This window comes from Macaca thibetana, chromosome 5 (genome assembly GCF_024542745.1).
Source record: "Macaca thibetana thibetana isolate TM-01 chromosome 5, ASM2454274v1, whole genome shotgun sequence".
NCBI lineage: Eukaryota > Metazoa > Chordata > Mammalia > Primates > Cercopithecidae > Macaca > Macaca thibetana.
Window position 1 is genome coordinate 131,325,652 of NC_065582.1, and position 17,862 is coordinate 131,343,513.

Consider the following 17,862-nt stretch of genomic DNA (forward strand, 5'->3'; position numbering starts at 1 on the left):
CAACTATCAAAACATATCCAAAGTCTGCCTCTCCTGGCACACTAATGTCTACAGAACACTTTTCAAATAAGAAGTAAAATATTGCAACTTGTTTTGATAAAGCCCATATTGTATTAAGATAAATGTTAATTTTAAGTGAACCTTGTAGTGATTTTTTTCAAATAATAAATAGAGATTTAAAAACAGCCCTTTTCTAATGTCAAGGAGGTTTGAAAAATATGCTGAACTGCCGCAAGGATGCTTCCTGGATTATTTGGTAAGTAGCCTAGAGGAAACAAATAAAATCACTAAAAAGAACTCCTAAAATAAAAGATAATCACATGTAAAATAGGAAAGATCAGTTAAAGGGGCAATTTTCTCTGTAAAGAAATTAAAATCACAGGTGAAGCAGTCAGTAAGTAATATAAGAACTTCTGATTCGGTTTGTTCTACTCACTCAGATCTCTGTGGTTATAAAATACTTTAGAACCTGTGACTTTAACTGCTGGATGCTAGGTAGAGGTTGTTTTCTTTGAAGTCTTGATTTATACAGCATTGCTTAGAGTTTACTCAGGCTCTATGAGTCTGGGGGAGCAGAGTGGAATCTTGGAAGAAGAGCAGCTGTTTCCTCGCAAATGTACATAGTTTTATGCTAGGAACTCCCCTTCCCCCAACTTTGGCTGTGAAAAACGTCTTTTGTGGAAATAAGTATGTGTATTTCTGGAAGAGAAATAAAAGCTGGTATATAAGTTTACTCTGTATATAGCACATAGACACTAAGATTTACCTGACACAAGCAAACTAATTATATCAAATTGATTAATTGGCAAAAAATAAAGTTTTTTTTTTATACTTGGTAGACCAATTATTTTATTAACTACATCTTTTTCCGTTTACATTTGGACTTCTGAGTGCTTATTTACTGCACTGAAATTGAAAAAGCTGTACATAAAATTTCTTTTTAAAGTTTAGATTTTGTAAGTGAATTTTTCATGCCCGAGTTTGTTTTTTTAATTGGAATATTGGATAATATATTCCATTGACAGGGCTAATATAAGAGATTTTTTATTCATCGTAGGTTCTCTTTCTTTATTTTTCTCCAGTAGTTAACGTTGTATACCTTTCATGCCTTATCATGGGCCACTATATTTGATAAAACATCAGTTCTATTTTTTCTCACTAAATAAATCAGCTAAATACTCTAATAAAGTCACAAATCTTTCAGAGAACACACAGTGCCAAGGCAACTGGTCTCTTCTATGTTTCCTCAGACAGCACCTTTTTTTCCCCATAATTCTTATGCAGGAGTCATTATTTTGGGTTTCAAGATTTAATGGCTAGTGAAGACATGATGGGAAGATTGTTTATCTTTAGAAGGCAGCCAAAGTGGCATTTTCCAAAGCCCTGGTTGAAAGGATACTGAGATGTTTGGGAGTGGAGTTTGGAATTGGGAATTTCCTAGATGATCCTAAAACTCTTTGGGGGAAGTTGCTATTTTAATGGATAAATAATTCCACTCGTTTAAAAAACAGACATGCTACTTCTTTAAAAAGCTGTTTCTACATCTTTCCTCCCCAATTAAAAGTCTCTCATTTTGTAGATGTGGCTTTAATTTGAAGCAATATGGTATTCTCTCCCCACCCCATTCTAACTAAACAAACTCTGTAAGAATTAGCTTTGAGTTATTCCATCTGTGGACTTTTAATTTTGTCATAAAAACACAGAAGCCTGGCAGGGAACTCTTTCCAACTGGCTACATGTATCATCTTGTCTGAAAGCTGGTTAAGTAAGTATGGCATTTAGAATGAAATAAAAAAAAAAAAAACTTCATTTATGGAACTAGTTCACACGAAGTGTTTGCCCACTTCTTTGACCATCTGTTTATGTTGACAACCACCGCCCTACATTGTGCCAAAGTGCCCTTGGCTATTAAAAACAGTGTTTTGTGTGTGAGTGGTATGTGTGTCCTCGCACATGTATGTGTTTCTGGGGTGCTGTTTCCTTGAGAAACATCTTGTTAAAGGTTGAATATGGTCTATGTGGAGATATTTCAGGTCAGTTGCTGTTCAGAAAACATTGTGCTGAAAATGCTACAAGCCCACTCATTTTAAAAGGTGTTCCCCCCGCCTCCTGAATATACTGAAATTTCTTTTAAAAGGCTATGAATATATTATCAAAATACCTGTTGAGTTTGGCTACAATGGTAATGATATTATATGTTAAAGGTGAATCAAAATATGAATCTAAACATCTCTGAGTACAGAAATACTTTGGAATGATTCAGGAATTTGAACCTGTTGGCAAGATTCATTTTGCCAACAGGAATATTGGAGCTGACATTTAATTCACCAGATGATAGGGGAAAACTTGTTTTCTATTGAACAACGTAAAGACTTTGGGAACAAGATGGCCTCCTTGGAGATGAAGGACTGTGGACAGGGGCATCATTGTCATTTTTATTGCTTTGAATAACCGTATATTAAAGGTTTTAAACAACTTATTAAAAGCCAATCAATGAACAACACTACTTCAAGCACTGAGTTGGAGAAATAAACACATTCTCAGCTGTACTAAAACTGTAATTCTAGTGAGGAGGAGACACTAATGATAAAAAAGATAAAAAGAGATGGATTTTGTAAAGTGGAGATAAAATATTTATAGGAGTTCCAAGGATAGAGAAGTCTTGGTGGGCTGCAGAGTACCAACGACAAGCCAACTTCAATTCCTTAAATCCCTGAAATTATCTGGAACGTACATGGCAGCACCTGGGAGGCTCCAAACCTCCACTGAACATTGAAATACATATAACACCTGAGAAGCACGATGAACACAGTGAGGTTTATATACTTGAATAACTCACAGGGATAGGATGCAGGCTTAGAAACAAATTAAGTGTGTGGCTTGGGGACTAGTGTAATAAACTGTCACAGGACTCTTTTAGGTAAGGTTGAGTGCATATCCTTTGTCTGGCTCTAATCTGTAATTATTATTTTTATTATTACATTTTAATCTTCCAAGACTGATTTTCCTTTATACATTTAGTTTGTCAGCTTTTCAAATAGGTTTGCATTTTCTCAAATAATTTCCCATGTTTTATCATCAATTGCTTTAGAATTCTTTCTCAGAGCCCGGGTGTGGGCTGAATAACAGATATCATTTCTGACAGCTGTAAAGTGAGGCTAACGAACATCCCAATGAGGATGTACCGTGCCAGGTTCATCCATCCAGCTGAATTTGTATTGTGAGTGCAAATAGCTGCATGTCATGGCCCACTGCTGCCCAGGGCTGGAGTCATTTATTTAATAACTCAGTTCACAGGCATTACAGGGGAACTGTAGCATTTCATATTATTCAAGACAAATAAGAAATCAAAAAGTGCTACATGGAGAAAAGTAACATTTCAGTTCTTCTGCCCATTGACTGAGGTTGTTTAAATACTAACCGTGACAGTTAGTCCTGAGGTATAAAACATTAACAATTTATACTGGGTTTGGAAACGGTACCTCCAACTGTGTCATTTGATGGCATGTAGTTTTTCTTTGGGTTTATTGGGGAGCAGTTTTAAGATGTGTTTATTTCTCTAACCTTCAGTTATTTAAAGTGCAGACCATTCATGCATTTTAGCAAATTTAACTTGCTTCTAGTTGTTAATACTTAGAAATTCTTTTGAGGATATGCATTAACAACAACAAAACAGAATTCCAGTTTTAAATGTGGATTGTTTATGTTTTCAATTGTAACAAATTTTCTCTCCTTTTTTGAATTTTTTTCCTTTTGTTTATCTAAAATTAGACTAGGCATTCAGCTTTATTTTGAATATGACAAAGTTGTCATTGAAACAGCAAGCTGCAAGTAAAACAATGAAAATTAATTTTATCGGCGGGGGGGATGTAAAAAGACTGTTAAAATAACAACATAAAGACAAACTTCTGACCGGGATGGGTGGCTCACGCCTGTAATCCCAGCACTTTGGGAGGCCAAGGCGGGCGGATCACGAGGTCAGGAGGTGGAGATCATCCTGGCTAACACGGTGAAACCCCGTCTCTACTAAAAATAGAAAAAATTAGCCGGGCCTGGTGGCGGGCGCCTGTAGTCCCAGCTACTAGGGAGGCTGAGGCAGGAGAATGGCGGGAACCCGGGTGGCGGAGCTTGCAGTGAGCCGAGATCTCGCCACTGCAGTCTGGCCTGGGCGACAGAGTGAGACTCCACCTCAAAAAAAAAAAAAAAAAAAAAAAAAAAAGACAAACTTCTGTTTAACAAAACATAGTCATAATAGTGACAAAATTTTACACTTAGGAGATATAAATGTGATGAAAACTTACTATTGTTTCTATGATTCATCTCTTGACATTTTTTATTTTACATAGTAGATTCTTGAGAAATATTTAGTCAGCACATGAATAAATGATTTACTGTCGAATTTCAGAAGAGAGTCTTTAGCCTCTCGGTAGCAGTGGAAGCTTGGGGTGGGCCTGAGCTCACCCAAGACAAAATGAATGAAGGGCAAAGAAGAAAATGCCAAGTCAGACCCTGCCCTGGGGATCACCAACAGTGAGAAGAGAAATATAAGAAACTTGTGAAGGAGGCAGAGATATTCCAAGGAGACAAGAGGAGAACTGAGATAGGTGACCCGAGAACTGGTGAACTAGAGAGGATTGAGAAGAAAGGATGCAGGATGTAGCAGAAATCAATTAAGCTAAGGGATCCAAAGGGTCTAATGATTGCTTAGAGGGAAATATTGGAAAGAACAATGATGGGGTGTTTCTAAAAGGGATGGCTAGATGGCAACATTTTGAGGAAGCAATAGGAAGTGAGGAAAAAAGACAATTTAAAAAGCTATTCTTTCTAAAAGACTGGCTGGATTGTGAGGAGAAAAGGACAGACATTAACAGTGGGCAGAAGTGGAATTCAGAGTGGGAATAGTAGACATAACTGGTGGCCTTTTCATGTACCCTGAGCTCTCACCATGTCCCTGCAGGTAATTCTGAGGCCTACATTGTGTTCTGTCTGCCAGAGTCCCCGAGAAGATATAGCTGCAGGTGCACACTGTATCCTCTTACTTGATTAGAAACTTGATTAGTAACACCCCCTTTGTTGACTTCCTCCATTCCCTGTGTCACATTGCCATCCCCTATCTGAATACTTGTACCTGACTTCTTGTCTAAGGGTTTGTTTCTAAGGATCCCAGATGGAGACAGAATTTGTTGACAGGCAGGAGTTAATGGAAAGGGCAAGTCTGAAGATACAGAAAAGAGAAGAAATAATTGATAGAGCAAAGACTTCATGAATTGAGAGAGCAAGGTGCTGAGCTAGGAGTCTTGATGAGCATGGTGGAGATAGCTGTAACTGAGACCAGAAAAGTGTGGAAGGCTTGCAGAGAACTATAAAAAGTTTCAAGTCAGCTGGATGCTGTAATTGACATTGGGTAGCAAAACAAAAACAAAAAACCACCCATACAAACAAAAACAACAGCAGAAACAAAAAACCCGAAGGAAGCTAAATTATCATGTGTAAAGCACTTCAAACGTCATTTGTCTTATTGATATTGATATTTTACAATTTCAGGAAAAATCCACTTCAAATGTAATAGAAACTTGAAAGTTATTCTGTGTACTGCAAAACTAAAGGACAAAATTGAATTTGTTTAGAAGAAAAAAAGTTCTTATTCTTCTTGGATATTTTCACAGAGATGAGGTTTTGAAAAAGTATTTTTAAATAAACTTAATCTTCTGTGGCCTCATATGCAAAATCAGTTTTTTAAAAGTTTGTATATGAAGAGCCTTTCAAATACAAAAATAAAATATTGATAACGAATGGAGTATGGCAATTTAAAACATTTACCACGTTTTGCTTCCTTGTCTCGCTCCCTCTTTAAAAAAAACAAACAAACAAACAAAAAAAAACACAGATTAAACTGTTAACTACTTAGCAATTAAAGCCTGATGGCAGGAACCTGTGTAAAGTGAGCCCTTCATTCACCCAACATTTGCTGACAATCATGCTGTGCCAGTTGCTGTGCCAGACATTAAAGATAAATGAAAGACCTATTTCTCCCCTGAAGGAGCTGACACTTTATTTTTAATTTTTTTAATTTTTTAAGTTATTATTTTAGGTTTGAGGGTACATGTGATGTTATTATTTTAGGTTTGAGGGTACATGTGATGGTTTGTTACATTGGTTAACTTGTGTCACAGGGTTTTTTGATACAGATTATTTCCTCACCCAGATATTAAGCCCAGTACTCAATAGTTACCTTTCATGCTCCTCTCCCTCCTCCCACCCTTCACCCTCAAGTAGATCTCAGTGTCTGTTGTTCCTTTCTTAATGTTCATAAGTTCTTATTATTTAGCTCCCACTTGCAAGTGAGAACATGCGGTATTCGGTTTTCTGTTCCTGCATTGGTTTGCTAGTATAATAGTCTCCAGCTCCATCTATATTCCTACAAAATACATGATCTCATTCTTCATCATAGCTGCATAGTATTCCATGGTGTATATGTACCATAGTTTAAAAATCCAATCTGTCATTGATGGGCATTTAAGTTGATTCCATGTCTTTGCTACTGTGAATAGTGCTGCAAAGAACGTTCGCGTGCATGTGTCTTGATGACAGAATGATATATATTCCTCTGGGTATATACCCAGCAAGGGGATTGCTGGATTGAATGGTAGTTCTGTTTTTAGCTCAGTGAGGAATTGCCACACTGTTTTCCACAATGGCTGAACTAATTTACACTCCCACCAACAGTGTGTAAGTGTTCCCTTTTCTCTGCAACCTCATCAGCATCTGCTTTTATTTATTTATTTTTTTTTTTGACTTTTTAATAATAACCTTTCTGACTGGTGTGAGATGGTATCTTGTTGTGGTTTTGATTTTCATTTCTCTAATGATCAGTGATATTGAGCTTTTTATTGCATAGGCTTGTTGGCTGCAGGTATGTATTCTTTTGAGAAGTGTCTGTTCATGTCCTTTGCCCACTTTTTAATGGAGTTGTTTGTTTTTCTCTCGTACATCTGTTTAAGTTCCTTTTAAATGCTCTATATTAGACTTTTCTCAGATACGTATTTTGCAAATATTTTCTCCCATTCTGTAGGTTGTCTGTTTACTCTGTTGATAGTTTCTTTTGCTGTACAGAGGTTCTTAAGTTTAGTTAGATCCCACTTGTCAATTTTTGCTTTTGTTGTGATTGCTTTTGGAGTCTTTGTTATGAAATCTTTGTCTGTTCCTATTTTCAGGATGATATTGCCTAGGTTGACTTCCAGGATTTTTATAGTTTTGGGTTTTACATTTAAGTCTTTAACCCATCTTGAGTTAATTATTGTATATGGTGGAAGGAGGGAGGTGCAGCTTCAATCTTCTGCATATAGCTAGCCAATTATCCCAGCACCATTTATTGAATAGAGAGTCTTTTCCCTATTTCTTGTTTTTGTCAGCTTTGTTGAAGATCAGATTATTGTAGATGTGTGGTATTATTTCTGGGCTCTCTACTCTGTTTCATTGGTCTGTGTGCCTGTTTTTGTACCAGTGCTATGCTGTTTTGGTTACTGTAGCCCCGTAATATAGGTTGGAGTTGGGTAATGTGATGCCTCCAGCTTTGTTCTTTTTGCTTAGGATTGCCTTGGCTATTCAGGCTCTTTTTTGGTTCCATATGAATTTTTAAATAGTTTTTTTCTCGCTCTGGGAAGAATGTCATTGGTAATTTGATAGGAATAGTGTTGAATCTATAAGTTGCTTTGGGAAGTATAGCTATTTTAATGATATTGGTTCTTCCTTTGCGTGGGCATGGGATGTTTTTCCATTTATGTCTTCTTTGATTTCTCAGCACACTAACACTTTAATAAAAGAAACATACGTGTAGTGAAATAATTACAACATAGTGTGTAGAATAAGAGTTAAGAAAGGTTTTCTGAATGATATGATGTTGAAGGTGAAGTGTAGGTCTGTAAGGATAATGGGAAGTGTAATAGTGTGACTCTGGGTGCTTAGGCATGTGTCCAGAGGTGAGAAATTGAGCATAGGAAGTGGAGAGGCCAAAGAGTTAAGAGAAATGAGGTTGGAAAGGAACTAAAAGGCCTGATTTTGAAAAGCCTTATCTGGCACATGTATCAACTAATATTATATTCTGGCATAAGCAACAGAAAATTATACTCTAGGGGCTTAAGCAAGTAAGGAGCTTGTCTTTCTCACATACATGTCAATCCAGGGGTGTTTATTTAATAAACACATTTCATAGTGCCTGGTTTCTAAGCATAGGCTTGTTGCAGATATTAACTTATCTAACACTTATTACAACCCTTTGAAGGGTGTATTACTTTTATCCCTATTTTACAGATTAAAAAAACCCAAGACATATAGTAGTTAAGTAACTTGCTCAGTGTCACACAAATGCTGGAGATAGGTTTGAGTCCAGGTGGTTTGTCTCAAGAATGCTCTGAGGAACTCCAGGGACTCCACTCTGCTGTCCTGTGGGAGAGGCTCAAATCTTCAAGGCAGCAGAGAAAAAAAGGATGAGACAGAAAGAAAAGTGTCCTATCTAATCTAAATACTTCTTTGGTAGATAAAAGTGAGAGATTCAATTGTGTGATTTTAACACATTCCCATCGTTCAAGATACCTGTGTTTTTGATGAGAGATGAAATAATGTTAATGGGTAATTAGCTACCCCAGAGCTTTGGATTCTAACTACTAAAACAAAGAGAATAAACAGAGTCTACAGAATTGGAATCTTGAGAACAACTTGTCAATAAGAAGTTGATAAATACAGCAAATGCTCACTTAGCATGGGACTGAGTGTGATTTTTGGGTTGGAAGTTTATTTAATTCTCTAAACTCTATGTGGGTGACCTTACTCAGTTTGTATAATTATATTTTTAAAATATAGTTTTAAAATATGTTTTTATTCTAAATATATAACTTTTTTTTTACATATGAAAACCACTGGTGAGCTGAGACACAAATATTCTTCACTGTTTTTTCCTTTGGCTTTTAAAATCTTTAAGAAAATCTAATCTGTGGTATCTGGTAAGCTAGTTTAATGCAACACTATTAGCTAAAATGTTAAATAAAATAAAGCAGCTAAAAAACCCTCCCTCTCTCATTATTCTTGCATTATCTTTATAAGAGACACAAAACCTACTGATATGGTTTGGCTGTGTCCCCATCCAAATCTCATCTTGAATGGTAGTCCCCGTAATTCCCATGTGTCCTGGGAGGGACCAGTGGGAGGTAATTGAATCGTAGGGGTGGTTACCCCCATGCTGCTGTTCTCATGATAGTGAGTTCTTACAAGATCTGATGGTTTTATAACGGGCTTTTCCCCCTTTTGCTCAGCACTGCTCCTTGCTGCCGCCATATGAAGAAGGACGTGTTTGCTTCTCCTTTCTCCGTGATTGTAAGTTTCCTGATGCCTTGCCAGCCATGCTGAACTGTGGGTCAGTTAAACCTCTTTCCTGGCCAGGCACGGTGGCTCATGCCTGTAATCCCAGCACTTCGGGAGGCCGAGGTGGGCAGATCACGAGGTCAGGAGATCGAGACCATCCTGGCTAACATGGTGAAACCCCATCTCTACTAAAAATACAAAAAATTAGCCTTGCGTGGTGGCGGGCGCCTGTAGTCCCAGGTACTCAGGAGGCTGAGACAGGAGAATCGCTTGAACCTGGGAGGCGGAGGTTGCAGTGAGCCGAGATTGGGTCACTGCACTCCAGCCTGGGCAACAGAGCAAGACTCTGTCTCATAAAAAAAAAAGAAAAAGAAAAAGAAAAAAAAAAAAACCTCTTTCTTTTATAAATTACCTAGTCTCGAGTATGTCTTTATTAGCAGTGTGAGAATGGACTAATACACCTGCTATGCCTGTTCCTTACTTACTAAAAAGATTTACTCCCATTTCTCCATAGAATGCACACAATTTGACCTTACACTACACTTCCAGTCTCTCCTCCTGCCTCTTTTTGCTTTGTCCACATGTAATTTCTCACTATTCTCTACATGGCTTGTGCCCCTATAAGGTTTGTGCCCTTCATTTCCTGTGCCCTCTACCTCTGGTTCCCATGCTCAGAATATCAGTTTCCTTACTACAGGGGTGTGTAAGCTCAGATCTCACCTCCTCCATGAAGCCCCTATAGATACCCAGAGAGAATTAATAATGACCCTCCTCCATGTTTCAGAAACACTGCTAGGCTTTCTCCTGAATTTTTGTTTTTATGCTAATAAATTAGGCTTTTGAAATCTCTTTTAACTCTTTTAATCTCTTTTAACTCTTTTTGTTTCTATGCTAATGAATTAGGCTTTAATCTCTTTTAACTCTAAGGTATAATTAGATGTACTATATTCACAGAATCAAGGGAATTTGAGTTGGAAAGGCCCTAGAGATCAGCTAGAACCACCTCCTCATTTCACCAGAAATAATTGAAATTTTAGGAGACTTGTCCAATTTACTATTTTTGGTTAGTTGTAGGACTCAAACTAGAACTGCTTCCTGGATCTGTGCTTTTTCATTAGAATATGTTGTAGCCATGTGGTAGACAGGAAAATCTGCTCCCCTCCCCTCTTCAGATGTCCATATTCTATTCCATGGAACTTGTGAATATGTTAGGTTACATGGCAAAGAGCGATTAAGGTTGTAGATGAAATTAAAGTGGCTAATTAGCTAAATTTAAAATAGGGAGATGATCCTGGGTTATCTAGGTATGTCCCGTGTAATCACAAGAGTCCTTTAAATGTTGAAGGTAGAAACAGAAGAGTGTCAGAGCAATATGCTATGGAAAGATTTGGCTGCCATCACTGGCCTTGAAGATAGAAGGGGCTATGAACCAGGGAATGTGGGCCTCTTTTAGAAGATGAAAAAGACAAAAAAAAAAAGACAAAAAAAAAAAAAAAAAAAGAAAAGAAAAGAAAGAAAGAAAGATAAAAGAGAAGAAAAGAGGATTCTGTCCCAGAGCCTCCAAAAGGTATATAGTCCTGCTAGCATTTTGATTCTAGTCCAGTGAGACACAGTCAGATTTCTGACCTCCACAACCATAAGATAATAAATTTGTATTGTTTCAAGCTACTGAATTTGTGGTAATTTGTTACCATAACAATAGGAAACTAATGCATGTACTTAAGTCCAAACAATGTTACATTGATAATTTAAAGCTTACTAAAGAGGAATTTAAGTACTGAGTATTTTTTTTTTAAAGGCATATTTTATTTCCACAAACTTTGGGATTTACTCTGAATGTTTTGGGTTCTATTTATTCATTCATCCAATGAACGTCTATTGAATGTGTGCCATTTGCTGTAGTAGACGTTATGATAGATTTAATTTTATGGCTCAGTGTTATCAGTCTTCCCTGCATCTATCTTCTTACCATGGACTCATTATGGATGAAGGGTACTTTCTTATGCTTTGACTTTGGACTTGGCCATTGCACTTGTTTTGCTCAATTATATGTGGGCAGAAGTGAGTGTGCCAGTTTTGAGCCAAGCTTAAGAGCCATGCCATTACTTCAGAGAAGCTTCTCCTTGTCATCTGCTCCCTAGCCTAGATAACACACGGAGCACTTGAAACAGAATATCTAGCTGAGCCCCAGACCTGTGAGTAAAGCAAACTTATTGCTCTATGCTAGTAGTGTTACTGAGTTTGTTATCCAACCTTATTATGACAGTTCTTGATTGGTACTGTCATGTAAGCACATGATCTAAACACACCTGAATAGAAACATATGCAGTATCATAGAGGTATTTCAAGTATAAAGGAGAGTTGTGTCAAAGCACCTAACTCTTTCTGGGAGAATCAAGGAAGTCTTCAGAGATGAAATGACATTTGAGCTGAATCATAAAGGATGAATATGATTTCTCTAGGTCAATAAAAGGTGTGGTTGAGTAGATGGGAAAGGTTATGCTAGGTAAGTAAACTAACTTTAAGCAGATTTAAAGGAAATTTAGTTTCAGCTGAAGGAGCTGCTAAATATGCCCTTAGTTTATTTGGAGTTTGCTTTTTTTTGATACTTTTTCTATAGAATGTGAAAAGTAATATTTCCCAAGTAGTTTGTTAAACAGATCTCATGTCTGCTTTCTGAGGTGATAATTACAAGATTATGTTTAAGGGAGTGAGAGAGTGGAAGAAGCAAGAAATAAAGAGGGACTCATTTTAAGAGGTCCCTCATGGCCCAGGTAGATTCTATGCCTCCTTCGTGGGCAGAATCAATTTCCTGTCTCTCTTCTTATGTTAAGAGGATGCTACCAAAATCATGCATCTTTTTTCTGAGATTATTTTTAATGCAAAATTGTTCTTTCCATCTGAATTGTTCTTGGCTCACTTGGATTGTCAAGTGGTCTTAATTAAGCATGGGAATCAATAACTAAGAAGAATTAAGAGATTGTTGGGAACATCATGACTATCATTTGTAAACTATATCATGAGTGGTGCTCATGAGACCAAAGCCATTGTTTTATTTCCTCAGTGTTTTGGTGTTTTCTGAGGTCTGGGGTATCCTCCTGTACCCTAACCCTGGGCCATTTTCCAAATGCACACTTTCAGCAGCAAGGGAAAGAGGAGACAGTGCAGAATCCTTTCCTTCTAGGGAGAATAGCAACATTTTCCAAATTATCATGGGTCAATAGTATTTTTGTCTATAAAGATTGATATATGTCATGATTTCAACAGTTTTTGAATTTGTTCAACAAGAGCGGTCTTGGGAATACTTAAGAGCATGTGCACACTGAGATGTGTGTTAACACTTCTCACTATCATATCTGAAATTTCCAATTTTAATTCTTGTGTAATATATTCTTGTTACTTAAAAAATTTCATATTCACATACCCAAATTCTATGCAACCTGCAGGAAAACATGCATACTCTTTCTCTGTGGCAAATGGCATGCAATTCTGGCATGAGCAGGGTTGGAAATGTTAATGAAGAGGGATCTGCAAGTGTAACTAATATGATCTCATATTTAAACAATTCACAAATAAATACCATGGTTGGATTTAGATACCAGATGTCAAACCACATAGTAATGCAGATACAGTTGCTTGCCTCCCTGTAACTGGTCGCCAGAAAGAAACAGATGGTTAAAAAGATATGTAGCTGAGGCAAGACATGGAAATAGGAAACCACAGAGCAGAAATTCTGCCATTTAAGTAACAGTAAATTTCTAGTCTGAAAAACCTGGCTGTTTTATACCTCCACTTATACACTTAAGCAGTTTAAATGTGAAACATAGCAAAAATAGTCCAAGCAAGGCTGGCAACTTGCAAATTTTGCGATGCATAATTGCATCTCAAAAATCTCGGAGGCAGACGCACAGCAGTAAAAAGTAAACACTTGTATGCAGTTGAACACAATTATGTGGTGGTTATTACCTTAGCTCATTATGATTTCAGAAGGGACTCTGTGAACTTGTGCTCTAACTAGCAGGTCAGGCAAAATGCAAATAAGTACCAAATTTGAAAGCAAGCGACAAAAAAACAGATACAATTTAGACTAGGAGTCTATAATTTGGCTTTTAAAAATAATCCTCAGCAAGAATTATCCTCATTACAATAATGGCTTGTTTATTCTGCACAACTTGTTTGCAATTACAGACCCTCTTTCAAAGCTGATTTCAACAAGAAATAAGAGCATACAAAAATGCGAGAGCTTTGTGGATGGTCAGTTGTTATAATTAGAGTTGATGCATATATGTGTTATAAACCCATTTATGCCCTTTCTCCAAATCTTTTAATTTCAGATTTCTGTCACTAAAATCTAAAGTCTCAAATAGTCTATTATTCTAAGGAAATCATTATAATTGAATTTCTAATGAGGGTGTCTATGGAGCTTTGTTCATGGTATTCCTATTATAGGACTGGAGTCCTCTGCATCTATTATGATCAGGTGACCATGAAATGATGAGCTACAGCTGTTATAGGGCATGTTTCTGCTGGTGCTTAATTCATAGCAAATACACATTTTATTGCTAATGTGCTTCCTCATTCATTTCTTCAAATATTTATTCAGATATTTATGGGGTACCTACAACGAGAAGGCATAGATCATGGTTAAGGAGGCCAGACAGCTTGGGCTAGAATCTTGGCCCAGACATTTGCTAGTTGTGTGACCTGGGACCTCTGTGCCTCAGTTCCTTCCTTTGTAAAATGAAGATAATTATAACTCCCTTATAGGATTGTTATGAAGATTAAATAAATTAATATACCTAAAAAACTCAGAAGAATACTTGACACATAGTAATGTGCTGCCTATTGTTATTTGCTGGGCCTTGGGGGCAGAGTAGTGAACAAGACGGGGTTGATTTCTACCCTCATAGAATTTTTGTTCTGAGAAAGAGGGAAGAAGGCATTCAGCAACGAATCATCCATTTAATTATTAAATTACATTGGAATTAACTACAATAGGGAAGGATAAAACTGCAAAGGTATTGTATAAAATGGAAACTTGACCTGTTCTGAGTAGGTTTCTGGCTTCCTGAAAGAAGTGATATTTGAGATCCGAAGGATGGGTAGGAGTTACTTAGAAGAGATACTAGGAGAACATTTAGGGAAGTTGCTTTCCCTACAGAAGCCGTGGGAGAGATGAAAGGTTTAACGTGGGAAACTGCACAGCACTTGCAATTAGAGACCCTGTGGCTGGAAATGACTCAGTCAAACAATTATAAAAATAGTTTGATTATAAAATGAGTTTTCTTGTCATTGATTCTTCTTGTTCTTCCAGTTAGACCCTACTATGCTTTCCAAGCCTTTCACCCATGCAACTCACAGTGAAATCCTGGGCTTTTCATTGATGCAGATGTTTCTGGTATTTTTTCCTAGCTCATGACAAAATTGTTTTCCACTGCACTTTATTGTATTCAGAGAAGTCAAATAAAAGTCCCAATTCAAAAATACATGAAAATAGATGTGTAATAAGCCATATATATTATACATATGTGTATTTTTATGTATGTATATACAGTTCTATGTTAAATTTATAACTTTTATAAGTTGCTTTTATACTGTATATAGCATTTTATATTCTGGGTTTTTTTCTTAAGATTCTTCACAAATTTTTCCTTATGTTTCATGCTATTCTTTGAAAATAAGGTTTTAAACTATTTCAAAATATAATGCATGGCTGTTTCTTAATTTATTTACCCATTGAACCTTTAGATTATTCCCAAATTCTCCATTATAAATCATGCTGTAAAAACATCTTTCTAAAACTCTTTGGGCAAATTTCCCTATGGTAGATTCTCAGGAGTAGTATTACTACGTCAAGAACAATGAATTTCTGCTTAAGATTCTTTATACGCATAGCAACATTTCTTTACAGAAATACCACATCGAATGTACCAGCAGTAAATGAGATTGCTGATTTCAATAGTTTTTCAACAATATTGAGTACTGATAACTAAAACATAGAATCTTGTTTTAATTTACATTAATACTTGCTCTGTTCATATTTATTTTACTTACTTTATGAATCTGATCTTTGCCAGGTTTTGTACCAGGATGTTAATTTTTTCACACTGATTTTTTTTTTGTTTTGTTTTGTTTTGTTTTGTTTTTTTTAATTAATTTATTATTATTATACTTTAAGTTGTAGGGTACATGTGCATAACGTGCAGGTTTGTTACATATGTATACTTGTGCCATGTTGGTGTGCTGCACCCATCAACTCGTCATTTACATCAGGTATAACTCCCAATGCAATCCCTCCCCCCTCCCGCCTCCCCATGATAGGCCCCGGTGTGAGATGTTCCCCTTCCTGAGTCCGAGTGATCTCATTGTTCAGTTCCCACCTATGAGTGAGAACATGCGGTGTTTGGTTTTCTGTCGCACACGTATGTTTATTGCAGCACTATTCACAATAGCAAAGACTTGGAATCAACCCAAATGTCCATCAGTGACAGATTGGATTAAGAAAATGTGGCACATATACACCATAGAATACTATGCAGCCATAAAAAAGGATGAGTTTGAGTCCTTTGTATGGACTTGGATGCAGCTGGAATCCATCATTCTTAGCAAACTATCACACTGATTTTTTAAGAACTCTTTTTTTTTTTTTTTTTTTTTTTTTTTTTTTTTTTTGAGACGGAGTCTCGCTCTGTAGCCCAGGCTGGAGTGCAGTGGCCGGATCTCAGCTCACTGCAAGCTCCGCCTCCCGGGTTCACACGCCATTCTCCGGCCTCAGCCTCCCGAGTAGCTGGGACTACAGGCGCCCGCCACCTCGCCCGGCTAGGTTTTTTTTTTTTTTTTTTTTTGTATTTCTTAGTAGAGACGGGGTTTCACCGTGTTATCCAGGATGGTCTCGATCTCCTGACCTCGTGATCCACCCGTCTCGGCCTCCCAAAGTGCTGGGATTACAGGCTTGAGCCACCGCGCCCGGCCAAGAACTCTTTTTATATTAAAGGTAAAAACCCTTTGCCTGTCATATGTATGTTTCAGTTTTTCACTTTTATTTTGACATTGCTTATGTTTTTGGTGTTTGGGACTTTTTAAATTTTTACGTGATTGAAATCCTCCCCACTTGCCTTAGATATTCCCTGTAAATATTCCATGTGAATATTTGTTCTTTCAGTTCTTTAAAATATTACTATGAACTTTAGGCTCAAATTTATATACGTAAAATATATAATGAATTTTTAAAGCACCTTCAAATAGCTATTGAGTTATTTAGAGTAGTTTCCCAATGAGGAATATTAGCAATACTGTAAAGTTATCAAAAAAATAACTTCAGCTTCATCCTGTAATGTCTTTCCTTTTTTAAGTTTTATTTTATTTATAATTGACACATAATAATTGTACATATTGTGGGGTACAGTGTGAAGTTTCAATGCATGAATACATTATATAATAATAAAATCAGGGTAATTAGCATATCCATCATTTTAAACATTTATCATTTATTTGTGGTAATAACATTCAAAATCCTCTCCTACTCCTTCCCTTACTTCTATCCTTCCCAGCCTCTGGTAACCACCATTCTACTCTCTACTTCTATGAGATCAACCTTTTTAGACTCTGTGTATGAGTCAGATCATGCAATGTTTGTGTTTCTATGCCTGGCTTATTTTCTATGAATGAATGGATAAAGAAAATGTGGTATGTATGTATACAATGTAATACTATCCATCTATAAAGGAGAATAAAATTCTGTCATTTGCAATGTGGATGAATCTGTAGGACATTATGTTATGCAGTGTTCTTTCTAATACTGTTGTCCTCATTATATTTTTAAATAGATGAGTCCTGAGACGTGTAGGCGTTGTTTACCCTTCCCTGAGTTTATAGTGTTTTTCTCAACTGGACCTAAGGTCTTTGATTTTATGAACATAAAGTGGAGTTCATTTTCTGAAAGTCTTTTCATTGGCCATAATGTAAACTTACACACACACACACACACACACACACACATCCATATATATAGTTTTATATATCTATATAATATATATATTCTATAATATATAAATATATATCTGTGTAATTATTCAGGATATGTGAACCACCAAGTAACTGAACCTGACCTGATTGTTAATATATAGGAATCTTTCTAACAGATTTAGAATTGTTATGTATTTCTGTTGCATTGTTGCATTTAAAACAGTTGAAAGCTAAAGTTCATTTCTATGGCTATTCAGATTTTTTATTAGAGCCATACAATCATTTGGTACACTCTTTAATGTAGTCTTATTAGTGAGGTAAACCTACAATCTTTCTATTTAAGTACTGTGAATTGCTATGCATATAGAATGTAGGTATGTTGAAAACATTGCATGTGGGTATTAGAAGCCAAATGTATGGCTACAAGTTGATCTGTGAAAGCATAATGCTGATTTCAAACATATATGTAAAGCCATAATTAAAACTTTTGTGCTTAATTTTTTTCTGGAGTTTCTAAGTATTTCTTCTAATGATGTGTTT